Here is a 15,291-nt window from a genome sequence, read left to right as displayed (position 1 = left end):
TTTAAAAAGGATTTATTCAAATGACCATATCAAACTCACAAGCAAATAAATTGATTTTGTATTTAAATTGTACTTAACATCGCTCCTTACTTCTCACACTGAATTAACTGTTTATTTGTACACTGACTCACATAAATTATCTTTTCTTAAAGAAAACTGCAGTTATACTCTACTATATAAATATTTTCAAAAAGCAATAAAATAGAAAGGAATATAAAAAGGGCTTCAAAAACACTATATGCGTAGTATTTATTCACAGAATTTACAAAACTCAGATTTTGTGGCACATTAGTCAATTTGGACAATCCGACAGTCTGGCCTTCAGAAGAGTTATGTTCCAAATGTGCAAGGAAGAAGCTTGACGCCATGGAGGATCCTACCAAGATGATGTTTCTTCTCCAATGCATCAGTAATTTTGGCAGGTGGGAGGGAGTCATCTGTGGAGGACAATTGTCTATGATTGAATAGAATAGAATTACATAGAATTTTACAGCACAGAAACAGGCCATTCGGCCCAACTGTTCTACGCTGATGTTTATCCTCCATTCGAGCCTCCTCTCACCCTACTTCATCTCACCCTATCAACATATCCTTATATTTATTTCTCCCTCATGTACTTATTTAGCTTCCCCTTAATGCATCAATGCATGATTAAATGCATGATTAAATAGCGGAGGTCAGGGATGGATTAATATTCTGGAGGTTTGCTTCATTACTGTTTGAAATTAGATCGTATCTATGCAGAGCTTTCCCTTAGAATCCCTGACAGGGTAAATTGTAGAGGGTCAATGGAAGGTGTAGGCTTGATGGCCTGAATGGCTTTTACTTTTTTCATGGTTTCTTATGTACCTAAATCTATGTTTAAGAGATTTTAACTTCCGGTCTCATCTGCATCAGTCTCCCTCCTAAATCTGGTGGGAAGCGGTAGCTGGCTGGAAGGCGGGAGCAGAATATCTAGTTTTGTGGTTTATGGTGTCATGGATGCAAAATGGAAGATTAATCTATTCAGCAGTTTTTTTTAATCTTTCATTCCAATGAGAAGAAGTACACAAGAATTTTGAAAGTATTAATGGATTTTTTAGGTCCCTTTTTACAATCACTTTTTGTGTAGAATTTTTGAGATTTCTTCCCTAACATTCTTTTACTTTGAAAAAAAACTTTCCACTGACCCCATCTATTCCTATTACCTGCAATTGGAACAGTTTCCCTTTAAGAAAGGGGGACTCTTATTTTATAAGCACTGTGTAGCTCCCAGTCAAAAACTCGTTGGGTGAGTCACCTTGAATCTGCACTGACCAGTCTCTGAGGATGGATTGAAAAACCTCAACAAACTATTCTTAATAAAGTAGGATTTGAAAAGCTTGCATAATTTGTAAGCATTCAGTCTCAGCAAGTGTCACCTCAGGAGAGAAAAGAAGGAAAATTAATAACTCTGGAACAAAGCTCAAGTAAGTACCTTGTTTAGTAAACTTTTGTGAAAGAAATTGAAACAACGCCATCATTTCTCCTGAGACATATATCCTGACTGAATTTGTCATTGTGTTCATTTTTAGTGTTTCAGCTACTGTGCTTTATGCAGAGTTCATTTTTATAAAATCTCAGTACAAACAAAGCAGTTTTGTTTCATTAAGATACAGTAGCTAGTTAAAGATAAATGTACAACAGTGTGCACCTTGTACAAAAAATATCCAATCTAGTGGTGGAGCTGGGTTATTACCTGTAATTGTAATGAAATGTCCATTATTTGGGAGGTCCTTTCAGGCAAGAGTCAACTTCATAGCTTCCATACTTTATCCAGTTATATGTGTCATTTCATAAACCTAAGGATAGGCTTTGAGTGACAAAAGGACAGTAGATGGAGTTTATCCACATGGAAAATACATTTAAAGGATGTAAAAATCTAATTTGTCACTAGATAATGTGCTTTAAATATATAGAATGCATATACCAGATATGTTATTTCTCTTGTAATATGCATTGAAGGGGAAACCCAACATTACTAAAGTCTAATTCACACTGTACAATAGCATTTCAGATAAAATTATGTGATTCTGTCACAGCAACTTGACATCCATTAAAATCTGCAATGACACAACAACAACTTGCATTTATATAGTGCCATTAATGTAGAAAAATGTCCCTCGGCGCTTCACAGAGACGTAATCAAAAAATAGATGCCGAGCCAAAGGAGGGGATATTTGGAGGGTGATCAAAAGCTTGGTCAAAGAGCTGGGTTTTAAGGAGGGTCTTAAAGGAGGAGAGGGAGGTGGAGAGGTGGAGGGGTTTAGGGATGGAATTCCAGAATGTGGGGATTAGGCAGCTACACTTCCTCCCGATCACCCTCCATCCCAGTTTCCCCCTTCCCACTCGTCCCCTCTCCCGATAGTCCTCTCTCCTGGTCACCCCCCACCTTCTCAGTCGCACCCCCTTCCCTTTTAAGAAATTACTTGAGGGCCATTGCTGGTGTCACAGCATCCCGATCTTTGAGTTCTCTTCTCTGATGAGCTGCCTGGGTGTCCCCAGATAGCTGGTTTGATGATAATGAGGCCCAAGGCCCATTATTACGTGCACCCCCGGCCTATCCGGGCAATAGGGATCACAGGTGACTTTTCCGCTGCGCATGAATACAAATTTCATTGCAATGAATGGGCTGCAAGTAATTCTGGACCAGATATTTTTTAAGTAACGTATGTTTGTATATTCTGCAAAAATAATAGATATATTACAGCACCCACTATTTGTGTATATTAAAAAGAATAACACAAATTGCAATATGCTCTTTGGCTTACTGGATCTTGATAAACCACAGGCATCTTGTTTTCGCAGTTTGATACCATCAGAACCCTTTGAAATGTCACTGACTTGTTAAACACTCAAGTCTATAAGTTATCTCAGTTATATGCTATGCATATTAGGCATAGAATTTCCTAGCAATTAACCACAAATTATTTCTTAATCAAGTTTCGGTAACTATCACACCATTCGACTGTTCATGTCTGCAGCCTGGTACACATGCATGAATCTGAATTTGTGCTGTTTTGAAACCAACCAGAGAAGGGGGCAGAGGGAGTGTTTGGTGTGCACTGGCCTCAATTCTGCACCTGCAATTCAACTCAATTATATTGTACATTGTTTGTGGCGGATTTCAGGGATGAGTCATCCCCAATGTATTTCTAAGGCATTAGGTTAGTGGCAAGGATTCCTGAAAATGTTATCTTCGGAGACGAGAATCAGTTTGGCAAGTTTGTTACAGTGGATTCTTAAAGCGTCATGTTAGCATCATACTGTTCCAAAGTGTGGCACTAAAAGTTACTATAAATCTCCCCTAGCACACTTCTTCAAGCCAGCTGGAATGAAGACCTCCACAAAGGAGTTTTGTTTTGATGTGGCATTGGGCCAGCTCCAGTATAACACACTGCATCAGTGTATCACCTCATAAATCAGTAAGCATGTCGGTGACTAGCGGTTTTAACAGTTTGTTGTGGTTTTGTTTCATGTTGTTTCTAAGTAAGATTTAAGCTTGGATATGTCTCTGTGCTCTCTCTCTCGTGACTGAGCGAAACCATTAGGCAAAAACATTCCACCATGTCTGGTATCATTTTTATTATATCCTTTAGATTAAACCTTTAGATTGACGTATGTTAAAGTTTATACCTGCGCTCACGCATCAGATGTTATATTTGTACCCATGTGGTGGTGTTGCTGTTGGTCACAAGTTCAGCAGTTAGAGGGGTTTAAATACTTAGGAAGTAAAGGTATTAAGGGATATGTGTCAACCTTGGCTCAATGGTAGCACTCACGTCTCTGAGTCAGAAGGTCAAATGTCACTCCAGAGACTTGAACATGTAATCTAGGCACTCCCTCAGTACTGCATTGTCAGAGGCGCTGTCTTTTGGATGAGATGTTAAACTGTGGCTTTGTTTGACCTCTCAGGAGGACATTAAAGATCTCAGCATTCATCCCTCAACCAAAACCACTAAAATAGATGATCTGGTCATTTATCTCATTGCTGTTTGTGGGACCTTGCCTTATGCAAATTGGCTGCCATGTTTGCCTACATTATAACAGTGACTACTTTAGCTGTAAATTGCTTCAGGACATTCTGAAGTCGTGAAAGGCATTATATGGATACAAATCATTTTGTTATATGGAGAAAAGACAGAGAACTGGGACTTCATAGAATCATCATGGCTAACAAAAGGGCAGAGCAGGCTCAATGGACAGAATAGCCCATTCCTGTTCCTATGTTCTTAGTTGCTGATGGTTCCTGGTGTGTGTGAGTATAAAGTGTAGATTCACCAGGATGATACCAGGGATGGGAAACTATGAAGAGTGACTTGAGATGCTGGGACTATTTCCAATAGAGCAGAGAAGGCTTAGAGGAGTTTTAATAAAGGTTTTTAAAATTACAAAGGGTTTTGATATTGGGAAAGACTATTTCCTCCGGTTGGGGAATAAATGACGAGGGGGTCATCAATTTAAAATCGTCACTGAGAGTGAGGCGAGAGGTTAGGAGAAATTCCTTTATGTAGAAAGTTGTTGGAGCATGGAATGCTTTACCACAGGGAGTAGTTGAAACAGACACCAATGCATTTTTAAATTTTATTATTTGAAGCAGAGGAAAATCTGGAATGCAGAGAGTCAGCGGAACAGTAAGATTACTGGCACGGATAGGATGCGATTCTGTAAACTTTCCATGCTGTAAACGTCTTTGCTTCTAAACAGTCCCGCCCAGCAGTAAATTTGTGCATGTATGTACTGCGTGAGATGCTGGGCTCACATTAGCAGTGTAATGGAAACGATTTTCCGGAATGAGCTAATAATTGGGTGCTCCTTACATACTCTTAGCCTTTTAAAGGCCTATCGTGAAGCACACGCCAAAAATGTGTAGTGCACATTTCCCTTGGCTTTAAATACATTGATGCTGAAGTTAATCTGTGCGAGATAACATTCTGCGTTTTTGCTGGAGCTCACTGCTGAGTGATGACAGAAGGAATGAAAGAAACAATGAAGACGACATCTGAATCCACTATTTTTTCAGGGATAAAAAACAAAAAAGGCATCTAATGGAGATGATGCAGAACATTTGGTATATCGTGGGGACAAAGTGAAACTTGTGCCAGAAATGTGCACTGCTGCACAAAATGTGTGGCGACTGAGAGGTGTGGATCCATATCATGTGGAGGTTGGTTCCTCCCTGGAATTCTGTATCTCCAACAATTGTCACCTTGAGGCATTTTAATTCTCCTTGAGCAGCAGGAGTGAAATGGGCAGGAGCTGCTATTTTTAATGAGTTGTTTCTAGTCCAACATATTTAAAGGGGCACCATCTCCATGAAAAAAGGCACTTGTATTGTAAGCATTTTTCTGTGCGTTTGTAAGCTAGAGTCAGTTGGTAACATTCTTGCCTCTGAATCAGAAAGCTGAGACTTGAGTACATAATCTACGCCATGGGTACGGTTGTGTGGGCCCTGTAGACCATATTATGGAGTTTCAGAGGCCATGTATAAAGTTTAAATTCATGATCTGATTTATTATCTTACATCTCAAGCTGATCACACCCACAAATCTTAGTGTTCTCATTGAGAATTTATCCACCAATGAGGCCTTTTGAAAATTCCAGATCACAAAATTCAAACAGGATAAGCCAATAAATAAGAATTGTAAGTGCAAATAGGACTGAGTTACCTGAGCTTCAAAGGCCAGATCGCAACGACTCGAGGGCTGCATGTGGCCCATAGGCTGCGTTTTGGACACCCTGATCTAGGCTGAGAGTTCAGTGCAGCACTGAGGGAGTGCTGCACTGTGAAAATGTCATCCTTCAGATGAGATGTGAAACAGAGTTCCTTTCTTCCTGTTCCTGTGGTTGCGATGAATATTAAGGATCATATTGTGCTACTTGAAGAAGAGCAGGGAGGTATCCCAGCTGACATTTCCCCTTCAAGCAGCATCACCAAAACAGATACTGGTTATTGCTGTTTGTGGAATCTTCCTGTGCATAAAATGGCTGCTGAGAAGACTGCATTCCACAAACTAATTGTATGTAAAGTGCTTTGGGACATTTCTGAGACATGTTATAAGAAGCTATATAAGTGCAAGTCTTTCTTAAATCATATCAAATGTATTATCATATAATCACTTGCACGTGATTTCATCCTGATAAAAATGTCACTGACTCTTTCCACTCCTACCAAACAAAAATGCCCACAAACAATTTTTCATTAAGTTGATGCCTCTTTAAAGTACAAAGTAATATTTTAATGCTGTACAAAATGATTTTGTACAGCAGAAATACGAGTTAATGGCATGCGTCAGTTGGTAACCTAACTCTGTGCGTGTGTGTGTGCGTGCATACGTGTTTAAGACCAAAGCTTCTTTTCTAATAATAAGATAATGTTTGTGACTGAAATCGCATGAGTAAGGAATTGCGGTTGCATGGGAATGCAGAGACAAAAAGGTTGAGATTGTGCTGTGTAATATTAGTAACTAGTATTTTAATCTGTTTGTATGAAATGACTATTATTTTAAACTTGATCTGTTCATTTTAAATGTGTTAATATAGCAGACAGAGAATTTCATATGAACACTTTAATATGTCAAGTAATTATGTCCTATCACATTTGCACTGTGGAAAATACATTTTGCCATAATGGGAACAGTTTCCCCTTTATTTGGTGTTGTGTCCTGCTGTTATGGTGCAACACAAAGGAGGAAGTAAAGAACCCTGTCACCAAAACTATTTTCTTTATATTAAAGTGAGCACATCGATCATAAACATCTTCATATTTCCACAATTGTTTTAAATCAAATCCTACATTTATCGGATGGTAAAGTATCTAATTATATACTGTAAACTAAACCCATTGACAAGGTAAAAATCTCCTCTCTGTGCTGGCTGTGATAGTATCAAATAAGATGAGTTTGGGTGGTCTAAACCCAGTTCCTAGTATGTGTACATCCACAGCACAAAACTGACCTTCATCTGCACAGATTAGCACCAAACTGCAACTTCATTCATAGTCAATAAAGATGGCTGATTTGTGAAATGAAAATATTCACACTGGTCTGATATAGTTGCTCCTCATACATGCCATCATCATCTTCAGACTCGACTTCTCTGATGCTCTTGTGGGACTCCCATATTCCGACCTCCATAAACTCCAACCCTTCCAAAAATCTGCTGCTCATATCCTATCCCCCACCAACTGCTGCTCACCCATCACCCCCATCCTTGCTGACATTTATTGGCTTCAGATCCCCCAATGTCTCAAATTTAAGATTCTTGTTGTTGTCTCTAAAACCCTCCATGGCCTTTCCCCTCCCTATCTCTCTAACCTCTTACACTCCCAACTCTCTTCCTCTGACTCTGACCTCTTATGTATCCCACCATTTGCTGCCGTGCCTTCAGCTGCTTAGGTCGCACTCTCTGGACTTCCCTTTCAAAACCCCTCTGTCTCGCCACCTCCATCTCCTCCCTTAAGACTCTCCATAAAACCCACCTCTGATCAAACTTTTGGTTACTCCTAATCTCTCCTCCTTTGGCTCAATGTCCATTTTCCTTATGCCTTTGTGAAGTGCCTTGGGAAGTTTTTTTTACATTAAAGGTGCTGTATAAATGCAATTTGTTGTTGCTGTTTAGTGGTTGAGGTGCATTACTGAGAAGAGCAGAGGGAACCTTACTTTACATCTGGCCAATACTATACCTAGCCCAGGAGTGCTTGATGTCGATACTGGGAATATCAGAGAGGAAACAAGGCAATGTCAGAAAAACAACAATAAATGTTAAGTACAGTTTGATTTAAATTGTAAATTTGTCACGTATAAAATTAAATTTTAAAGACAAAACTGTGTTTTAAGCCCATTACCAAAGTCTCCTTGTACAGGATTGGAATTTTTTTAAGTCGCGGTGAAATGTTATCGACAATATCTTGTTGTTCTTTATACTGGATAGTATTTAATTTTTTTGCACTTGAGCTTCAGAGACCAAAGATGTCAAAGCCTTAGAGAGGGTGCAGAAGAGATTTACTGGAATGGTACCAAGGATGAGAGACTTCAGTTATGTGGAGAGATGGGAGAAGCTGGGGTTATTCTCCTTAAGACAGAGAAGGTTAAGGGGAGATTTGATAGAGGTATTCAAAATCATGAACGGTTTTGATAGAATAAATAAGGAGAAACTGTTTCCAGTGGCAGAAACCAGAGGACACAGATTTAAGGTGATCGGCAAAAGAGCCAGAGGCGACATGAGGAAACATTTATTTTTTATGCAGCGAGTTGTAATGATCTGGAATGCACTGCCTGAAAGGATGGTGGAAGTAGATTCAATAGTAACTTTCAAAAGGGAATTGGAAAAATACTTGAAGGGAAAAAAAATATGGGGAAAGAGCAGGGGAATAGGACTAATTGGATGGGTCTTTCAAAGAAATGGTACTGGCAAGATGGGCCGAATGGCCTCCTCCTGTGCTGTACCTGTACCTACTGTGAATACCCTCCCACCCTTTTGCAGGATTATTTAAATTATACTCATTTCTGGCTTGTAGCTAATCATCCATCAAATCCTGTTAATCATTGCAGAAGGTAACTATGTTTTCGAGAACTTGGCATGATTTAGAAGTTGAAAATGATGTAATGTGTTCTTTTTATATATTCAGATGGTTGGCATGTGAGGAGGAAGTAATATGTTTCCTTGGTACTATATATATACTATGCTTACTTGAACAACACAGAACCATAGTTCTAATCCATAGCTACTCTGAAGCAATGGTATTGCTTACCTATGGAAATTGGCACAATATGGAGGAGGCATTTTTCTGTGAATCAGGACGTGGGCAGCCTTTTGACTCTATTTCAGTAAGAGGATTTTAGCAGAACATTTATCCTTAATGTCTTTGCATATTAAGGATAAAAAGCAAAAACTGCAGATGCTGGAAATCTGAAACAGAAACAGCAGCATTTGTGGAGAGAACAGAAGAATTAATGTTTCAGGTGTAACCCTTCATCAGAGCTGGGAAAAATTAAAGATAAATTTAGATCTGAAATGCTAGGAAACAGGGCAGTTAAAATTGCCCAGGTTACTTACCCGCCCTGGAAACGCCAGGAGCTGATCGTTTTCAATTTTAACCTGCTCTACTGAGCTGGGGGCAAGGACAACCGCCCAAATCCGGCGGTGTCCTTTTTTACATATCGATGTCGGGTCCCGATGACATCCTTGGGACCCAACTGCAATTTTAACTGGACGGCCTGAGCTGGAAGCCGCAATGGCTTTCATGCCAGCTGAAGACAGCGGGAAAGAGGATCAGGGCCAGAACAGGCCCAAACAGGTACATTTTTTTACTTTTCTTGTGGGGCTAGGAGGAGCAGCTGTGGACTCTCTCCCTCCCTTCCCGATCGAAAGACCCCCATTATACGGCCACAGCAGCTGATCCCGCCACCTGGTGTCAGTGGGTGGCCTCTGGGCCACTCGATTTTCCATTGCTTCCCGTTGACTTCCCACCTGGAACGGGAAATTAATTTTTCCAAAATTTTCCAAAATTCTCTGGACTCGGCAAAGGTCCCGGCAGATTGGAAAACTGCTAATGTAACACCCTTATTTAAAAAGGGTAGTAGGCAGAAGGCTGGAAATTATAGACCAGTTAGCCTAACATCTGTGGTGGGTAAAATTTTGGAGTCCATTATTAAGGAGACAGTAGCAGAGCATTTGGATAAACATAATTTAATAGGACAAAGTCAGCATGGCTTTACAAAGGGGAAGTCATGTCTGACAAATTTGCTTGAGTTCTTTGAGGACATAACGTGCAGGGTGGATAAAGGGGAACCAGTGGACGTAGTGTATTTAGACTTCCAGAAGGCATTTGACAAGGTGCCACATAAAAGATTATTGCTCAAGATAAAGAATCACTGGATTGGGGTTAATATTCTGGCATGGGTGGAGGATTGGTTATCTAACAGGAAGCAGAGAGTTGGGATAAATGGTTCATTCTCGGACTGGCAGCCAGTGGCCAGTGGTGTTCCACAGGGTCGGTGCTGGGTCCCCAACTCTTTACAATCTATATTAACGATTTGGAGGAGGGGACCGAGTGTAACATATCAAAGTTTGCAGATGATACAAAGATGGGAGGGAAAGTGGAGAGTGAGGAGGACATAAAAAACCTACAGGGAGATATAGACAGGCTGGGTGAGGGGGCAGAGATTTGGCAGATGCAATACAATATTGGAAAATGTGAGGTTATGCACTTTGGCAGGAAAAATCACTGGGGCTCGATTTTACCAGCGGGTTCCGGGTGCGTTCCCGACGGGGAGGCGTCGAAAATCGCGATATCCAGGTGCGTCACCGGATCGCGCCTCGATCCCGCCCACTTCCGGGTTCCGCGCTGACGTGCGGGGGGGCGTGCGCAGCCCCCACTGGTGGGAATCCCGCAGGCAATTAAAGCCAGCGGGATGCCACTTGAGTGTATTTACCTTGCTTGTTGAGGTCATTAAATGACCTGATTCAGCTGTCTTAATAGGAAGTGTGGGATTTTACCTTCAACCGAGACTGTTTCACACACTGGGGGAAACAGTCTCACTCCAACCGGACGTGTTGCAGCCAGCAGCCTGTGGCAGCTGCCAAGGTGCACTCCACAGTGGGTGGGAGAGCCCTCACCCACGCAGGAGGCCACCGCGTCACATAGGGCAACCCCTGCCCTCCACCACCCCCCTCCAAGCCAGAGGAAACACCGACGTGAAACCGCAGCCCCACTGCGAGGAAACACCCACCTACCCTGCACAACCCCTCAGACCAACACCTGCCAGATGGGTGGTGCGTTGACCTCCTCGGAGGACGAACAGCATGACCAGCCCCAGCAGCCTCGCAGTCCATGCCGTCCGCCTCAGCGACGTGGAGCCCCCCAACACGGTGCTGTGGCACACCCACCTGCACAGCAGGAGGGAGGGCAACCGCAGAGAGAGATGCGTCGCAGGAGGCACTACCCTCCACACAGGGTCTACAGACCGAGGCTCAGCTTCATGGACCTCTCCGAGGAGCAGTGCATACGGCGGCTCAGAGTCAATCGCCAGGTAGTCGCCGACATCTGCAGCCTCCTTAACGACGAGCTGCTCCCGGATGGACCAAGCAGCATCTTCTTACCTGTTGCCGTCAAAGTCACCACTGCCCTCAACTTCTTCGCATCCGGATCCTTCCAGGGTGCCACCGGGGACATCACCAGGGTCTGTCAGTCGTCTGCACACAAGTGCATAAGGCAGGTCACCAATGGGTTGTTCCGCAGGGCCTCCCACTACACCAACTTCGCCATGGACGAGCGCAGCCAGATGGAGAGGGCGGTTGGATTCCATGCCATGGCCGGCTTCCCACGGGTACAGGGCGTAATCGACTGCACCCACATCGCAATACGGGCACCTCCGCATGAGCCAGGGCTGTTCATCAACAGGAAGGGGTATTACTCCATGAACGCCCAGCTCATCTGTGACCACCGCCAGAGATTCCTACACGTGTGCGCCAGATACCCCGGCAGCTGCCACGATGCCTTCGTCCTCAGGGAGTCCACCGTCCCGCCCCTCTTCCACGCACCCAACACCGGCAACGGCTGGCTCCTCGGCGACAAGGGGTATCCCCTACACACGTGGCTCATGACACCTCTGAGGAACCCCCTCACCGAGCCGGAGCGTCGGTACAATGACAACCACACTGCTACCAGGTCTACAATTGAGCAGACCATAGGGCTTCTCAAGATGCGCTTCAGGTGCCTTGATCGTTCTGGGGGAGCGCTGCAATACACACCATTCAGAGTGGGACGAATCATAGTTGTCTGCTGTGCCCTGCACAACATGGCCCAACAGAGAGGGGTGCCGCTGGAGGAGGCCCCATCCACACCCGCCACCCACATTGAGGACGGCGATGAGGACGAGGAGGTAGAGGTGGAGGAGGAGGTGGAGGAGGAGGAGGGGGAGGCGCCAGAGGATGATGTACGACCCATGCGCCGAACACCGGCTCACCGGGATGCTCGCTGGGCCAGGGAGGCACTCATATGTCAACGGTTCTCCTAGAGTCAGACAGTGCGAGGCGTTCGCATCTCCTCACCTGCACATGCGAGGGGCCATACCAGCCCCCTCCACTGAAGAGTGTTGCCAGTACTCCTGCACCCACAGCAGTGTGCCCAATGGGCGGCAGCAGGTGTTCGCCGTCATGATGGGCTGCACGGAACGCACCTATTGCACAGGCCGCAGAAGAATGGACGAGAGGTGGCAGGAGTGGTGAGAACGATAGTGTTTAATATGTACATGGTGCAATACTATAAACAAAAAGTTTACAAATTAACAGACACCCTGGTGCATTCCCTTTGTGCTTATAACGCCTTTGGCTTTCGTTTCTGGGTACCCCTACGTGGTGCTACCCCTGTGGCTCCAGCAGAGGTAGTGGCAGGTTGCTCCTATTCTTGCCCTGACCGGGTAGATGCTTTGGGCCGACGGCCCCTGGGTTTCGGTGCCCATGAGGGCCCCTCCACAGACTGCTCCTCCTGCACCTGTGCAGGGGCAGACTCGGCCACCTGGAGAGGAGGCACCATTGCGGGTACTGGTTGAGAGGGGGGCAACGGGTGGGACGTGGGGGCGCCTTGAGAGGCGTCCCCGCTTCCATGTCCCCGTTCACCATCATCCCTCTCGTGGCCTCGGCCCACATCACCCCTTCCACCCTGCTGGACGACAGTTTGGATGGCATGTGTGAGGCCTTGCAAGGCCACCCCTAGTGTATCCGTCAGCCTGTTGATGGCGGCGGAATGTTGCTCACCCTGAATCTGTACAGCCGTTGTCAGGGCCTGCATGGACTCGATCTGGAGCTGTGCGTGACGCTCGAGGGAGGCCAGCCTGTCCTCCACCGCAGACAGTCCCGCACCTACCCGTGACACTGTGTCGCCGGTACCCTCCTGTACCTGCGCCACCAATGTCCTCATGCAGGAGTTGGACTCCTCCATCACCTGCGCAATTGTGGACAATGCGCGTGGCACCTCTCCCAGTACCTCAGCAATTAGCTGGTGCCCCTCGACGACTCTCCTTTTGACTGGTGGCCCCCTGGGTTCAGCATCTGGGTCTGGCTGAGCAGAGCCTGGAGAAGAGTGCTCCCACCGACGCGGACCCTCCGCGGCTGCCCCTGCCACCAGGGTCTGCTCATGCTCACACGTGCGCGGTGAATCATCAAGTGCAACCCCAACTAGTTGGCGAGGGGGACCCACCGAGGTGCGTGTCTCTGCGCTGGTGGATGGTTGGCTCATATGTGACGATGCACCATCAGAGACCGGCATGTCCTCTGAGGAATCGCCCTCCTCGCACACAGCGCTCGCAGACGGCCCTGCAAGAGAACAGAGGGCACTATGAGGCATGTGCACAAACGTTACGGTGCGCCTGATGGCAGGTGATGATACGGTCACTCGCGATCATGGGTGTTGAGTGTCAGCTTTCCCTTACCGGCCGTTTCTGCAGCGACAGACTCGCCATCCGCAACAGAGAGGCAATGTTGCATGCCGGCGAGGTCGAGCGCCTCCACCTCTGCATCCGTCAGTTCGACCACGTTTGGCGGGCCCCCTCCAGTTCGGGCCCTTTCTCGGTTGTTCTTGCATCTCTTCTCTTGTCAAAGCAAAACACAGATGTGTGAGTGAGTGCATATTGCATAGTGAGACGCATCAAGCATCGGGGTGGGTGGGTTGAGCGTGGGGCAGATGGATGGGAGGATGCGTGTGCCACATGCCCATCCCATTGCATGGGGATTGGGGTGTGTGGTAGTATTCGGGTGGGGACAGGGACGGTGGGTACTTGCGGGCACGGCGAGGATGGTGAGTGAGTGGCTTTGAGGATTGCTGCGGGAGCGCAGTGGTGGCTGTGCAGGAGGGGTTGTGATATGTTTGGCGTGATGGTGGGGACGGGTTGTGGGAGGGTGCGTTGGTGTACTCACCTTGTCGGACCTAGTGAAGTCATTGAACCGCTTGCGGCACTGCTCCCATGTCCTGGGGGTGTTGGCCCTGCTGCTGACCTCCGCCGCCACCTCTGCCCATGCCTTCCTGGTGACGGAGCCAGGGCACTTCCATCCATCCGTCGGGAACAGCGTGTCCCTCCTCCTCCTCACACCCTCCAGCAGCAGCTGCAGCGCGAAGTCGGAGAACCGTGGCGCAGCCTTGCCCCTGGGGTGCGCCATCCTGTGTTGCCTGTTGCTTGCAGCAGGAGGGGCTTTGGGGGACTGCCCCTTTAAATGGAGCTCCTCCATCGCGAAAACGGTAGTGCGCATGCGCAGCCCGCCGGCACACAGCTGGGGAGCGGAGAACCCGGAACCACGGCTTAATGTGATCAATTATTCCGCGATCGGGCGGGAGGCGCACTCAATTAGCCGTCCGCGTTTTCCACGCTCCCGAAGGACCACCCGTTGGGAACCCGCAGGCCTGCTAAAATCGGGCCCCAAGTTTTTATCTTAATGGCGAGAAACTGGAAAGTACTGCAGTACAAAGGGATCTGGGGGTCCCAGTGCAAGAAAATCAAAAAGTTAGTATGCAGGTGCAGCAGGTGATCAAGAAGGCCAACGGAATGTTGGCTTTTATTGCTAGGGGGATAGAATATAAAAACAGGGAGGTATTGCTGCAGTTATATAAGGTATTGGTGAGACCGCACCTGGAATACTGCATACAGTTTTGGTGTCCATACTTAAGAAAAGACATACTTGCTCTCGAGGCAGTACAAAGAAGGTTCACTCGGTTAATCCCGGGGATGAGGGGGCGGACATATGAGGAGAGGTTGAGTAGATTGGGACTCTACTCATTGGAGTTCAGAAGAATGAGAGGCGATCTTATTGAAACATATAAGATTGTGAAGGGGCTTGATCGGGTGGATGTGGTAAGGATGTTCCCAAGGATGGGTGAAACTAGAACGAGGGGGCATAATCTTAGAATAAGGGGCTGCTCTTTCAAAACTGAGATGAGGAGAAACTTCTTCACTCAGAGGGTAGTAGGTCTGTGGAATTTGCTGCCCCAGGAAGCTGTGGAAGCTACATCATTAAATAAATTTAAAACAGAAATAGACAGTTTCCTAGAAGTAAAGGGAATTAGGGGTTACGGGGAGCGGGCAGGAAATTAGACATGAATTTATATTTGAGGTTAGGACCAGATCAGCCATGATCTTATTGAATGGCGGAGCAGGCTCGAGGGGTTTCCCGCTGGCAGTTAAAATCCAGGCCGTTAATTGTTTTGTTCTCTCCACTGATGCTGTTGGACCAGTTGAGTGTTTCCAATATTTTTTTTTGTTGAATATTAAGGACACTTTG

General features: G+C 45.9%; 1 protein-coding gene and 1 long non-coding RNA gene across 2 annotated transcripts in view; one reads left to right on the top strand and one right to left on the bottom strand.

Annotated features, from left to right (window-relative positions):
* Window positions 1–227: 227 nt before the first annotated feature.
* The window catches only part of LOC137321924 (uncharacterized), a 55,042-nt gene continuing 39,978 nt past the window's right edge, over window positions 228–15,291 (bottom strand). Inside the window, exons 3-4 of the long non-coding RNA XR_010962925.1 lie at window positions 1,718–1,831; window positions 228–437 (exon numbers count right to left, since the gene is read on the bottom strand). This is a non-coding gene — a long non-coding RNA (uncharacterized lncRNA). The remainder of the gene's footprint in view (window positions 438–1,717; window positions 1,832–15,291) is intronic.
* LOC137321923 (fibrocystin-like) overlaps window positions 1,285–15,291 on the top strand; it is a 440,431-nt gene continuing 426,424 nt past the window's right edge. The window contains exon 1 of the mRNA XM_067984789.1: window positions 1,285–1,448. The gene's annotated coding sequence lies outside the window, so the exon portion shown is untranslated. The remainder of the gene's footprint in view (window positions 1,449–15,291) is intronic.

The sequence above is a fragment of the Heptranchias perlo genome, chromosome 5 (assembly GCF_035084215.1).
Source record: "Heptranchias perlo isolate sHepPer1 chromosome 5, sHepPer1.hap1, whole genome shotgun sequence".
Classification (NCBI taxonomy): Eukaryota; Metazoa; Chordata; class Chondrichthyes; order Hexanchiformes; family Hexanchidae; genus Heptranchias; species Heptranchias perlo.
This window is presented reverse-complemented; position numbering and strand designations above follow the sequence as displayed.